This window comes from Myxine glutinosa, unplaced genomic scaffold, assembly GCF_964187855.1.
Source record: "Myxine glutinosa unplaced genomic scaffold, kmMyxGlut1.1 SCAFFOLD_427, whole genome shotgun sequence".
Classification (NCBI taxonomy): domain Eukaryota; kingdom Metazoa; phylum Chordata; class Myxini; order Myxiniformes; family Myxinidae; genus Myxine; species Myxine glutinosa.
Window position 1 is genome coordinate 126,060 of NW_027616526.1, and position 12,704 is coordinate 138,763.

Consider the following 12,704-nt stretch of genomic DNA (forward strand, 5'->3'; position numbering starts at 1 on the left):
ACTGGTTGAGAAGAGTGATGGAAATTAATGCAGAAGGAAGTAGAGGACGGGGAAGACCGAGAAAGACTTGGCTAAAGATGGTGGAAGAAGAAATGCGGGCAAGGGGGTTAACAAGGAGAGATGCAGAAAATAGGGCAAAATGGAGAAGATTGTCATGGGGACCGCAAGGCTAACCCCTGCTCTAGCAGGGAAAATGGCCTGAAATGCATATTGTGTTGTTGTTGCAGTCATTTGCTCAGCAACACCATCATGCTATGTACACGGTCACCCTTTCCATCCACAATGGTTTTTTTTCTTCTTTTTTTGCCTCAACTGTCCAAAATAAAATGAACACAGTAATAAAAACATTTTACAAAGCAAGCATTTTCATGTTCTCTGTATTTAAGAGCTAGTCGTAGTCTTGCGGGGCATAAACATCCCGATTTCGGCGCTTGATCTTGCGCTCCCCTGAACGCTCATCGCTCACACCAACACGCTTACCCCCAGAGCCCCCAGAACTCTTGGTCTGATCCGGTTCCTCGGACTCCATGGAGTCCTCGGTCTCGCCCAAATCGCGCGAGACAGGACTGCAGCACGAGCTAAAGGCATTGCCGGACTGGACTGAATCGTCGAGGAAAGAGGACGGGGCTGTGCTGAGGAAAGAGCTGAAAACCTTAGATGGGGTGGAATTGTGCAAAGGCACGGGGCTTGGCAGGATGTTCAAAGCAGAATCTGAGATGAGTTGCAAGAGAAGAAAGAAAATGAAATTCGAATCAATACTGAATGCACCCAAATACAAATACAGTATACATGTATGTGTATATATACCATACACAGATCAACCCCCCCCCCCCCCCAACTTGATGAGGCAGCAAGGCACAGATCAAGTCCCACCACAGCGGTTGCTCTATGACCCGCTAGCAACGTGTTGCCTGCCACGCGAACACATAGTCTCTGCCCTGCTGATAAATTAGTCAGGAATATTAAAATCAATCGAAAAAGTGGCATTGAAGAGATGGACATCTCTGCTTTCGTTTCTGTGACCATGGAGCTTTAATCTCAGTCTGCAAAGACTTCAGTACCACGTGGATGCCTCCTAATTTTGAGGTGATGTGTTGGTATAATTTATGCACATGACGTCAGTGTCATGTCATAAGGTCAGTGTGCATATATACACATACATATATACATACAGTCACGTGAGAAAGTAAGTACACCCCATGTAAAGTTTTGACTTTTTCAACATATTTCAACATACAGCTATTTGATCTTCATTTCAACAATATTGATAGATAAAGGTGATATAATATAACAAATATCATGAAACATTTACATTTTGTAGTCCATTGTATAATTTAAATAAACATAAATGCAAATTTCGCATGTGGAAAAAGTAAGTACACCCTTGGCTCTAATAGGTGGTATTGCCCCCTTTGGCAGAAACAACCTCAAGTAGGCATTTCTTATAACTGTCTACCAGTCTCTGACATCGACTGGGAGAAATTTTTGCCCACTCCTCCATGCAGAATTCTTTCAGCTGTGCGATGTTTGAGGGGTTTCTTGCATGCACAGCTCGTTTCAAATCCCCCCACATCTCGATGGGATTTAGATCCGGGCTTTGACTTGGCCATTCCAGAACCCTCCATTTCTTTCTTTTCAGCTATTCGTTGGTGGATTTACTGGTATGTTTAGGGTCATTGTCATGTTGCAAGGGTCCACCTTCAGTTGAGCTTCAACTCTCCGGCAGATGGCCTCACATTATCCTCAAGCACCTTCTGGTACAATGAAGAATTCATAGTGAATTATATGATGGTGAGCTGCCCAGGCCCTGATGCAGCAAAGCTGCCCCAAACCATAATATTTCCACCACCATGCTTCACAGTTGGTATCAGGTTCTTGTGGTCAAATGCTGTCTTTGGTTTTCGCCAAACATGTCTTCTGGTAATGTGGCCAAATAGCTCTACCTTTGACTCATCTGTCCAGAGCATATTGTTCCAGAAGTGCTGGTCTTTGCCTAAGTGTTCATTGGCAAACTTTAATCTTGCCTTGATGTTCTTTCTGGACAGCAAAGGTTTCCTCCTGGCACACCTCTCATGCAGATCAAATTTGTGCAGCCTCTTTCTTATGGTAGACTCGTGCACTTTGACATCAACAGTGGCAAGAGCTACCTGGGGGCCCGTGATGACATTCTGGGGTTCTTCGAGACTTCTTTCAGCATATTTCGGTCTGCTCTTGCTGGGGCGGCCTGGCCTGAACAAGTTTGCAGTTGTTTGGAATCTTCTCCACTTGTAGATGATTTTCCGGACAGTCGAATGATTGATTTCAAATTGTTTGGAGATCTTTTTAAATCCCTTCCCAGACTCGTAGGCATCTATAACCTTCTTTCTGAAGGCCTCAGAGAGCTCTTTTGATCGAGGCATGGTGACGCCGCACACTTCAACAACAAAGAGCAAACCAAACTAAATGTCTGAGGTTTAAATAAGACAGGTACCTCCAAGATCCTCCCCAACAATGTTCTAATCTTTTGCACCCGAGTTGGTGCACCTGATTCTAATTTTAGGTATTTGAAGTAGTGATAAATGTAGGGGTGTACTTACTTTTTCCACATGCGAAATTTGCATTTATGTTTATTTAAATTATATAATGGACTACAAAATGTAAATGTTTCATGATGTTTGTTATATTATATCACCTTTATCTATCAATATTGTTGAAATGAAGATCAAATAGCTGTATGTTGAAATATGTTGAAAAAGTCAAAAACTTTACATGGGGTGGACTTACTTTTTCACGTGACTGTATACACGTATGCATTGTCTGTCCTGTGTTGTCGCTGAACTACTCCCTCAAACTTTTGTGAAATCGTAACAAACTTCCGGTATGCACCTACCTCTCCCATGTGTATGTCCCAAGGGGGGTGTTTTTATTCATAATTTTTTTTTAACTTAAATCTTCAACTTCAATTGTTTATAAAAATGTAAAATCACGAATATTACAAATACATGTACAAAACAAATGTATTACGATTGGTGTCAGCAAACTAACACAGCTACTCACATGCAGCTCGTCTCTATAGCGACGTCTGATTGGGTGTTTTGAATTGCACAGTAGAAGTTGGTAATTACGTGGAGGTGAGGTAATTTTAATAACGGGGCTGTGAGGTGTTTTTAATAATTTGGCGTTTATATGTTGGTGAGGCGTTTTGAATCATGTGGCATGTACATGGTTGTGTGAGGTGTTTTGAATTACGTGCTGGTGAGATCAAGTATTTAACATACTTATGGTCATATTTAATTTACGTCAATGCAGTGTCTGTCACGTCCCGTCACATAACTGAACTATTCGCTCAAACTCTTGCGAAATTTTCCCAAACATCCAGTCTGCATGTACCCCTCCCATGTGCAAGTGCTAAGCAGTTACTCATGAAATTTTTTTGAAGGTGATGTAATGGCAACTTCAATTGCTTATAAAAATGTAATAACATGAATATTACAAATACATTTCTGCAAAATAAATGTTTGTATTATTGGTGTAAATCATAGCACAGCAACTCACGTGCAGTCGTTATACAACACAACAACAACAGGCATTTTAAGGCCATTTTCCCTGCAAGAGCGGGGGATAGCCTTGCGGTCCCCATGACAATCTTCTCCATTTTGCCCTATTTTCTGCATCTCCCCTTGTTAACCCCCTTGCCCGCATTTCTTCTTCGACCTTCTTTAGCCAAGTCTTTCTCAGTCTTCCCCATCCTCTACTTCCTTCTACATTCATTTCCATCACTCTTCTCAACCAGTCACTTTCATCCTTCCTCAACACATGACCAAACCATCTCAACCTGTTCCTCTTCACAGATTCAATCACAGGCTCTATTCCCAACATCTTTCTCAATTCATCATTTGTCTTCTTCTCTCTCAGCAATACCCCGCACACCCACCAAACCATTCGCATTTCCACCCTTTCCAGCCTTCGTTGCTGCTCTACGTTCATTACCCATGTCTCGTTCCATAAATCATAACACTTCTCACACATGCAGCATACACCTTTCCCTTCAGCTTCAACGACACTCCCCTCCTCATCAGCACGCCACTCAGTTCCCGAAACTTCTTCCATGCACATCTCACTCTAGCAACCGTTGCCGAGTTAGATCCACCTTCTCCATTCAGCATGTCTCCGAGGTAGCAAAATGTTTTCACACCTTCCAGCTTCACGCCGTCTCCAAGATCCAACTCAACATTTCCTCAGTTCCCTCTGTGCACACCTTACATTTGAATGTAGCTGCCACACTGGTTAATGACCCTCTCAAACCACTACATTTTTGATGAACCCACTCAGCGCACATTGGACATTGAATGAAATTCACTCCGACACACTTCCTGCACACAGCACACGGCCACTTCCCACTTCTTTCCACCTCACCACATGCTTTACCACTTGCCATCACCTTCGTCTTTCCAATATTCACCTTCAGACCTTTTGTCTCCATACATTCCTTCCACTTGTTCATCTTCTCCTTCAGTCCATCCATACTTTCTGCAATCAACACCAGATCATCTGCATACAACAACTCCCACGGTAAACCCTCGTTTACGGTCTGAGCCAGCACCTCCATCACAGCTACAAATAGTAGTGGACTTAGTACCGACCCCTGATGCACTCCCACATTCACCTCAAACTCACCACTGTTCCCGTGCTTCGTCCTTACAGCCGTGCGCGCTCTTTTGTACATTGCCATCACTACTCTGATCAACCATTCCTCCACTCCTAACTTCCTCATTGCCCATGTCACTACTTCACGTGCAACCCAATCGAATGCTTCTCCAGATCAACAAACCCAAGAAACAACTTCTTCCTCTTCTCCATATACTTCTCCTGCAACTGCCTCACAATAAAAAGCACGTCTGTCGTTCCTCTTCCTGGCATAAATCCAAACTGCATTTCATCAATCTTCACTCAGTCGTTATCCTCAGTTAAAACAAGGCTGTCTCTATGGCGACGTGTGATGAGGCATTTTGAATTGCACAGCGGGAGTGTGTAATTTTGATCGCTCAATGGTGAAGAATCACTAAAATTCTCAGTTCCACATCTGGATCTTCATCAAAATCTAATAATTTCGTCTTTGTCACACACCCAACCTCTCTACCAAATTCCGTCCGAATCCGTCAACGCCAAATTCACAATGTCACACCAAATTCCGTCACAACGTTGAGATATCTTGTTCAGACAGACAAACAAACAAGCCGGGGTGAAAATATAACCTCCATCCTCTTTCGGTGGCGGAGGTAATGAAGCAACTCATGGCATGTTTACTCCAAAAATGCGGTACCTTTGAAACAAAGTTTGGTGGGGATACATTCCAATTGGATAAGAGGGGAGTTATGTAATAAGCGGCTTGGAATTGCTGTGTATTTCTCAGTTTGATAAGTTTGGCTTTTGTTTCAAATGAGTCGAGGAGAGGCGAGGAGATGAGATAAGCATTGACATCACAAAGTGCTCGCCGAATCAGCTTACCACTCGTGTCAGCGAGACAAATGCCGTCAATTTCATCATCGGCGGCCATTTCATCTCCGTCAACATCATCATCGTCCAGCAGGATCTCATCGGGGTTCAAAGAAGAATTCCCTGATAGGTCAGCACTGCTGAGGTTTACAATGAGGGACGAATTGGATGCTTCAGCAAGTCCATGGCCAGCCCTGCATGGAAATGCACACATGGAACCAACATTTCTACAATGGATGATAAATTACGGCAAATGGAATACAACACCATGTTTACCAATAAAAGGTAATGGAGAGAAAAATTGCACAAACAAAAAAAAAAAAATCTTTAATTTTACATTATCTAATGCTAGAAATAAACGCATATGCACGCAGACATGCACGCACACGCACGCACGCACACACACACACACACACACACACACACACACACACACACACACACACACACACACACACGACAAAGCCGGGAATTCCCAGGGCATTGTGGTTACGAGCGATGCCACAACAATGGCACAACATTTCTCAACACACTAAGAGCAGGGAATTCCCCAAGGAGGAATCCCTCCTCCCCATGGATTGTCCGTGCTCGTATTCTTTTATAATGCTGAGGGTTAAGCAAGGAAGCGGCAGGTACCATTTTGAAAGTGTTTGGTAGTACTGGGCCGGGAGTAGGGTAATAATGTTGCTTCTGGGACAGCCCGTTTAACATGGGAAATCCCTATCTAATGTCGTTTACCCCTATTTGGGAAAACACCCCTATTAATCGAAAAGACTCTATGGGCCTTTTGACCTTATGAATCATGAGTCAATTAATCTACTTGGGCTAATACATAATGAATATATTTTAATTGAGCTAGGGATGGGATTCACACATACACACAAGTCCCAACTGGAAAGTTGTGGGATCCTTCTGACCTTATGGACCTTTTAACCTTTTACTCTGGTGAATATAACCCACTCAAACATCGACCCTACAAATATTTGTTCATGCGTGGGAAATAATTTAATTCTCCTCCAACCTTTTTATAATTAATTCTTCGCTTTTGAGAAATGACGTTGTTTCACTGACTTGGATAACTTCTCATTGTTTCGTTTCCTGTTTCCTCGAAATGTTAAAGCTGTGTTCTGTTCCCGAAAATACATTTTGGTCATATATAAAGGTCGTGTTGCCGGGCTGTTTTTATCATTACGAACCGAAGAACATGAGCATCAACATGTCCTATTTCACTCTCTACTCTGATGAAGAAGAAGAATACTCACCAGGGTAAGTTTCATTTAAAATTAAAGTGTTTAAAGCTTTGTATGGGATTAATTATACAACACATGACTTAATATTCCTTTATCTTTACAGCAATGCGAATATCCTGGCAGAACTTCAAACTGGTTGGAATGAAAATACTGCAGAATCTCAAGAGTTGCAAAACGAACTAAATATGGGTTGGAATGAAACCATACAAAACCTCCATCAAACCCTGGTAATTCATTATTCTCGCTCTGATTGTCAATGAATAAATGTCCGTTCCCGTTTGATAATACCAAATTAATTGATAATAATGCGGTGCATGTTTTTCTTTCTTTTTTCAAACAGAATACAACACCTGTTGTGATCGATGATCACGATTTTGAGTGGGACGATTTTGATCTCCCAAGGAGTGGTTATTTCCTGCCAACCTGTGATATCCTTAATTTTCACCTCGACTGCATTGACAGAAGGCTTGATCTTTTAGAGGTATGTGTGTGTATGTGTGCGTGTGTATATGTGTGTGTGTGTAAGTGTGTATGTGTGTGTGTGTAATATTTTCTCTCCCCTCTTGTCCTCTTGCCTTTGACAGAAAGAGATTCCAAACCTGAAGATATCTGCTGCTGTTGAAACTACCTTTAACTTATGTTGGGAAGAGATTGATGATTTGTGCTGGGAAGAAGTTGAATGTATTGTTGCGAATATGGAATTTGGCCTCCATATCCGCTTGTAAATATTCCCCTATTTTCTCCAATACTCCCCAACTTTCCCCGATCCCCCATTCCCTAGTCCCATTGCATGTAAATAACAATCAGTAGAGCCGACCTTCCCCTTATTCCCCCATTGAATGTCGTGCCCAGGTCCACCGCACCACACGTAGCCAACTTTCGGACATCTTCCTAGTTATTCTTATTCTATGTCAGTTAAGGCCTCGTTTCCATTAATTATGACTCTTCGTTGCACCAGAATGTGATTATATGGCATCAGTAGTGAGTTTAGGACCTTTTCCATACCTCCTTCCATCTTCTTCCCCAACCAACTATGGCTGCAGCAACGGAGGGGATGGGGGCGGCGCGGCGGCGCGGGGGGGAGGATGCGTCCTCACACCGGCTCGATTAGCGCCATTGACCACGCGCTCCACGGGGTTACCACGGAGGGGCTGGCTGTCAGCTCCTCCTCAAGGGCGGAGCCTGGTAAACCCCCCCCCGCACCCAATAAGAAGGGCGGACCGATTCCATCTGGGCGGAGCTAACGAGCCGAGGGCGTGTCACTCCCCGCCGGATATACGCAGCCGCTTGCCGGACGTGACGTGAGATGCGCCTCAGCTTGGAGACTGGAGAGAGAAGCCACCGCCACCCCCAGCGCGACGATACCTCCCCGCATCTCTGGACCGGACCGAGTCGATTCTGCCTTGAGCCAAGAGTGCACCTTGAGCCATCGCGACCTGCCTTTCCTTTTCATCAACCCCCGTGTGAGTCAGCATTTTGTCCCGTGTGTCTGTCGTCTGTCCGGGGTTAATATAAGAGTGTGTCTAAGTGCCTGTCTTCCTGTAATATACCTCTAGCCCCTGTAATCTAACCTTTTTCCGTACGAATATACTTGAGAACTGAACCCCTGGTGTCGTATTGTGTCATTATAACCCAGCCGGGTGTCTTCTCTTTCCTATTGAGCCAGCATAGCGCGGCTCGTCAACGTCGAGTATAGTCGGGTAATTTGTGGTAATTTGTGCGGACACGACGGCCATTCCGCTCGGCCCACTTTAACATCAAAGTCGTGTCTGTAACAATTGGTGTCAGGAGTGGGATTATTTAATGTTGCGCTAAGGACCTAACTAATGTTTATGTGGTTTGCAGTGCCATAAAGGACAAAGGTTTGATTACTAGGTGATACTCACAGGGGCGTTACCTTTAATCCCTCACTATTTAACACTCGAATCTCCAGGTAGATCCACACTCATACATCTTACCCCGACAACCGCCTGAACATCAATAACTTATTACATGTAGAGTCCCTGTCACGACAGCCGAATACCTACCTATTCAGATCTACCTAGCTCTAGATGTTGCATTACCAAATTCATAACACAGCCCCCCCCCCTGGAACCGTAGCTCCTGCAAGGTTCACCGCAGGGCTACCATTCCAGCCTTAACACTTACTGTCACACACTTAATTAACCTACGAAATAAATCAGGAAGGGCTGTGGGAAGTGAGTCGGACTACCTACCTACACTTCCTTAACATGCTGAACCCCTTAACCATCATGCAAGTATGTACATCTTCTTCGTTGTTCCTGTGGAGGGAGGAAACAACAACACACAACACTAACTTAACCACAAAACTTAACCATCTTTCCAAAACTCAAAACTCTAACCTTTGTACATACCCCGGTCTACAGACCGCGTCCCCCGGTGGATGCCACAAGACTCAACCTTACCTGCGGGGCCATCCCCAATGCATCCCCCCTAAATTTCCACGGGCCCTGTCCAGATGTTACAGGTGAGTGACACGGCTCGGTGGATTTCGCCCACATTCATGCAACACAGACCCCTTAACCACTCATTCTCATTCCATAGGTCATCAAGGCATTTCAAAAATCAACAAAGCACTTATTCCCAATACACCCCCTGCAGGACCATGGCATTGATGTCATTCACGTGTGTGTGCATTCCTCAACTAGGCAGCGGGGAGGTACCGCACAAAAGATGGTGGGGGCGCATCAGGCTGTGGTGCCCGCAGTCCCAAAAACAAGTCAACCGACTTACAAATTCATTGCCCCCCCCCCCTTTACCTCTTGGCCCCGTGACAGCCCAACAGCCCCTTTCCGCCGTTACCTCGCCGGTGAGGGTCTCCACACACACCAGGCTCCTTTGCCTCCTGCTTTCGCGCAGCAACACGGGTCACCGGGGGACTTCCTCACCCCGCGGCGCCCAACCAGACCCTCCACCGACGAGCTCCAATTTCCAGTTACCACCGGCTGCCAGGGGTAATTGCCGCAGAGGGGGGCCCGCAGGCATCGCTCCTCAGAGCTTGCTCTGTACCTGCGGACACACACACCTTCCCCACCCACAAGACCCCAAAACACACTTCCTCCCCCACTGCCATTCAATTCTCCACACAACTCAGCACAATTCAGTACAATTCCATAGATGGTGTAAAAGGTGTTACAAGGCTTGCCATGGCCTGCTACATGTGAAATTCCCCCAGTTCACATTTAAACCATCACATCTTCCCAAAAGCACATTTCCACAAGCACAATTATCACCCCTCATTATCTCCAATAATCATCACTCACTCTCCAGGTTCCACTCTCACGACCACATCAAAACACCTAACCACAATACAAAAACATACGCCACCCACAAGACACTGTGGCTCCCATTCCATCCCCTCACCGGCCATGTCATCACTCTCACCCGCCTCCCAACTCCAATTTACATGTCCCCAATTTCCCAAAGCAAATCCTGAAGCCTGGGACAGTACTCCTCAAAACACTCACCTCAAGTGCAGGTAGTTGCAGGTTGGTCAGGTTCAAAGTGCAATCCACCCATACAATTCCCAAAATTTCACATTGGGCCTACCAAATCCTTCCAAATTTCTCTTTTGTCCCCACTGCACTGGCAGATATGTGGATCCGCATCCAACGGTGATCATCACTACACAACTACCTGTGGCCACGACAGCTCTGCACCTCTACCGTGCAAGGGTCACCGGGACAAGGTGAGCAGTCAAAACGCCAACATGGCCCATGAGTGTCCATAAGGGTGCGACCCACCATCCATCCTTCGGCCCCCCTGCGAGGAACACAGCTGCAGCAGCCCCAGCTGGCCAATGTGGTGAGCACTTGCTGCCACAACACACACTACCGCACACACAACCTCGGCCCTGGGGGGCACGGTCGCAGTGCGTGGCATCCCTACAGCCACGTCCCCTGCACCTCCCCATCATCCCCCAGTCCGACTACAAAACTGCAGCCCCCCCCAGTGCTCACCCACACTTGACCACACCAAGGTCCAGTCAACAGCCATGCTCCACCAGGAGACCCACCCAGAAGACATGGTCCACACACCTCGGACACGCACAGCACCACGTTGACCCTCAGGCTACACAACTACATCCCCATCATCCCGCGTCCCAAATATCAGCACAGTTGCCCCCGCAACCAGTTGAAAGCTGTGTCTTGCTACCCTATTAATTTCATCACAGCCTCCAACACTTTGGTCTACACACCTGGATCAATAATGGCGTCACTGTACAGTGTCCACCATGGCATTTCAAAATCCACCCTTAAATTTCCATCTAACCCACAGATTACCCATGCCAACTATTTGTCACATTTCACTCACCTCACCAAAGAAGGATGCTTTGCCATACACATGCCAGCCGAGCATGGCCCATATGCTCGGCGCGTTACACATCTCCCGATTCACATCCCCATGGCTCTCTTCCCAACCCGAGAGTCCATAAATCACAACGGAGCATCTGTGGAAGGTCACTCACACCATCACGTTCCACAGATGCCCCAATGGTTGTCCGGCAGGCTATCTCCATCCCTGTCCATTCGGTTTGACCCGCGTCCATAGACCAACCACCATGCCAGGTCACCACATGCTGGTTGTCCCAGAGTCCCTGGAGGAGAGTGCCAGGCCGCATGCCCGGGTGGTCACCACATCAGTCCCAAGTTGGCCGTCCACAGTGCCACCACCAAAGCGCGACCCACAACACCTCCCCCTAGTGGTCCTCAATATTTGCCATCCCAGGCTTGAGAAACCACCTCGGACCTCCCTGGAGGTCTTAACCCCCACCAGGGTCCGGTGACCCTGCCGGCCCGAGCCACCAGCTCGGACGGCGCCCCGACGGACAAGGGACGCCACACTCCACCAGACCCCCCGTGGGACCCAGGTCGTACCTCGACACCCAAGGCTGGACCCCACGTCCAAATCTCGCCATCACAGCCCCCCAGCTGGCCGGCATACCCAAATTTTGAAAGGGGCAACTTTTGCCCGAGGCCATCACCCATGACCTCTCCATGTCCAAGTCCCGCAGCCCGGGGACCAATCCCAACCATGGCTGCTCCAAATCAAGTTCCCATTGTAATTTTATTTTAAATTTTATTTTACAAATTTTCATTCCCATTGCCAAACCGCAGCTGCAGGGAACAACCTCTACCACCGGTTGTTCTGCCCCTCCCTGCAGTTGATCCAAATTCCCTACAGGGACCAAATCTCCAGAAGCTCTATCTCCCGATCCTCCAAGATCCAAATCCAGCCCGGAGCCAACACACTCCCCCAACTGGTTGTCCAATTTTGGAGCCTCTGTTTCCAAATAGCAGTGTACAGTGAGCGTCCCCTCGGTCATTCCAACCACCTCCTCGGACCAACTCACCTCATGTCCCAGACTCCTTTGGGCCTGAACAAGCTCTACCTCCATGGGACTGTCACAGGTCTCCAGCCGCTGGATCAAATCATCCTCATCATTACAAATCATTCCTGGCCCCGCCAGGCTTTGATCAATATCCCCAATAAATACCTGGTCCGGCTCCATTGCACGGACCCCCAAAAACTCTACCCCCTGGTAGAGCGGCCGAAATTTGTTTTGTTTTACGAAACTCGAATTTTGCAAGTCGCGCTATGGCGGATCAAGACGGCTGGGGTCCGGTAGGGGAGAGTGAGGTAGGGTCGATCCAGGACCAAAATGAGGGACAGGAGGAGAGCGAAGCAGTGAGGGCGGCAGGTTCGCAAAATAGCGCCGTCACGCACGAAGAAGCGGGCGCGCAAAATGGCGCCTCGCTGATCACCGCGCCAGCGACCGTGGCAGCGCCCCCGATGGATTGGGGCCTTTTTTTCATACAAATGAAGGCCCTTATGGCCCAGAATAGCGAGAAAATGAGGGAGGAAACGAGGGCTAATAATGAGCGATTTGGTGAGCGGTTGGGAAACCGGATGGATGCTCAGGGTGAGCGATTGGAGGGCCAAATGGGGGTAATGAGG

General features: G+C 47.0%; 1 pseudogene across 1 annotated transcript in view; it reads right to left on the minus strand.

The window, feature by feature from the left end:
• Positions 1–305: 305 nt before the first annotated feature.
• Positions 306–12,704, minus strand: part of LOC137439386 (uncharacterized) — a 66,365-nt pseudogene continuing 53,966 nt past the window's right edge. The window contains exons 11-12 of the transcript XR_013621507.1: positions 5,488–5,669; positions 306–711 (exon numbers count right to left, since the gene is read on the minus strand). The product of XR_013621507.1 is annotated as an uncharacterized LOC137439386 (transcript). The remainder of the gene's footprint in view (positions 712–5,487; positions 5,670–12,704) is intronic.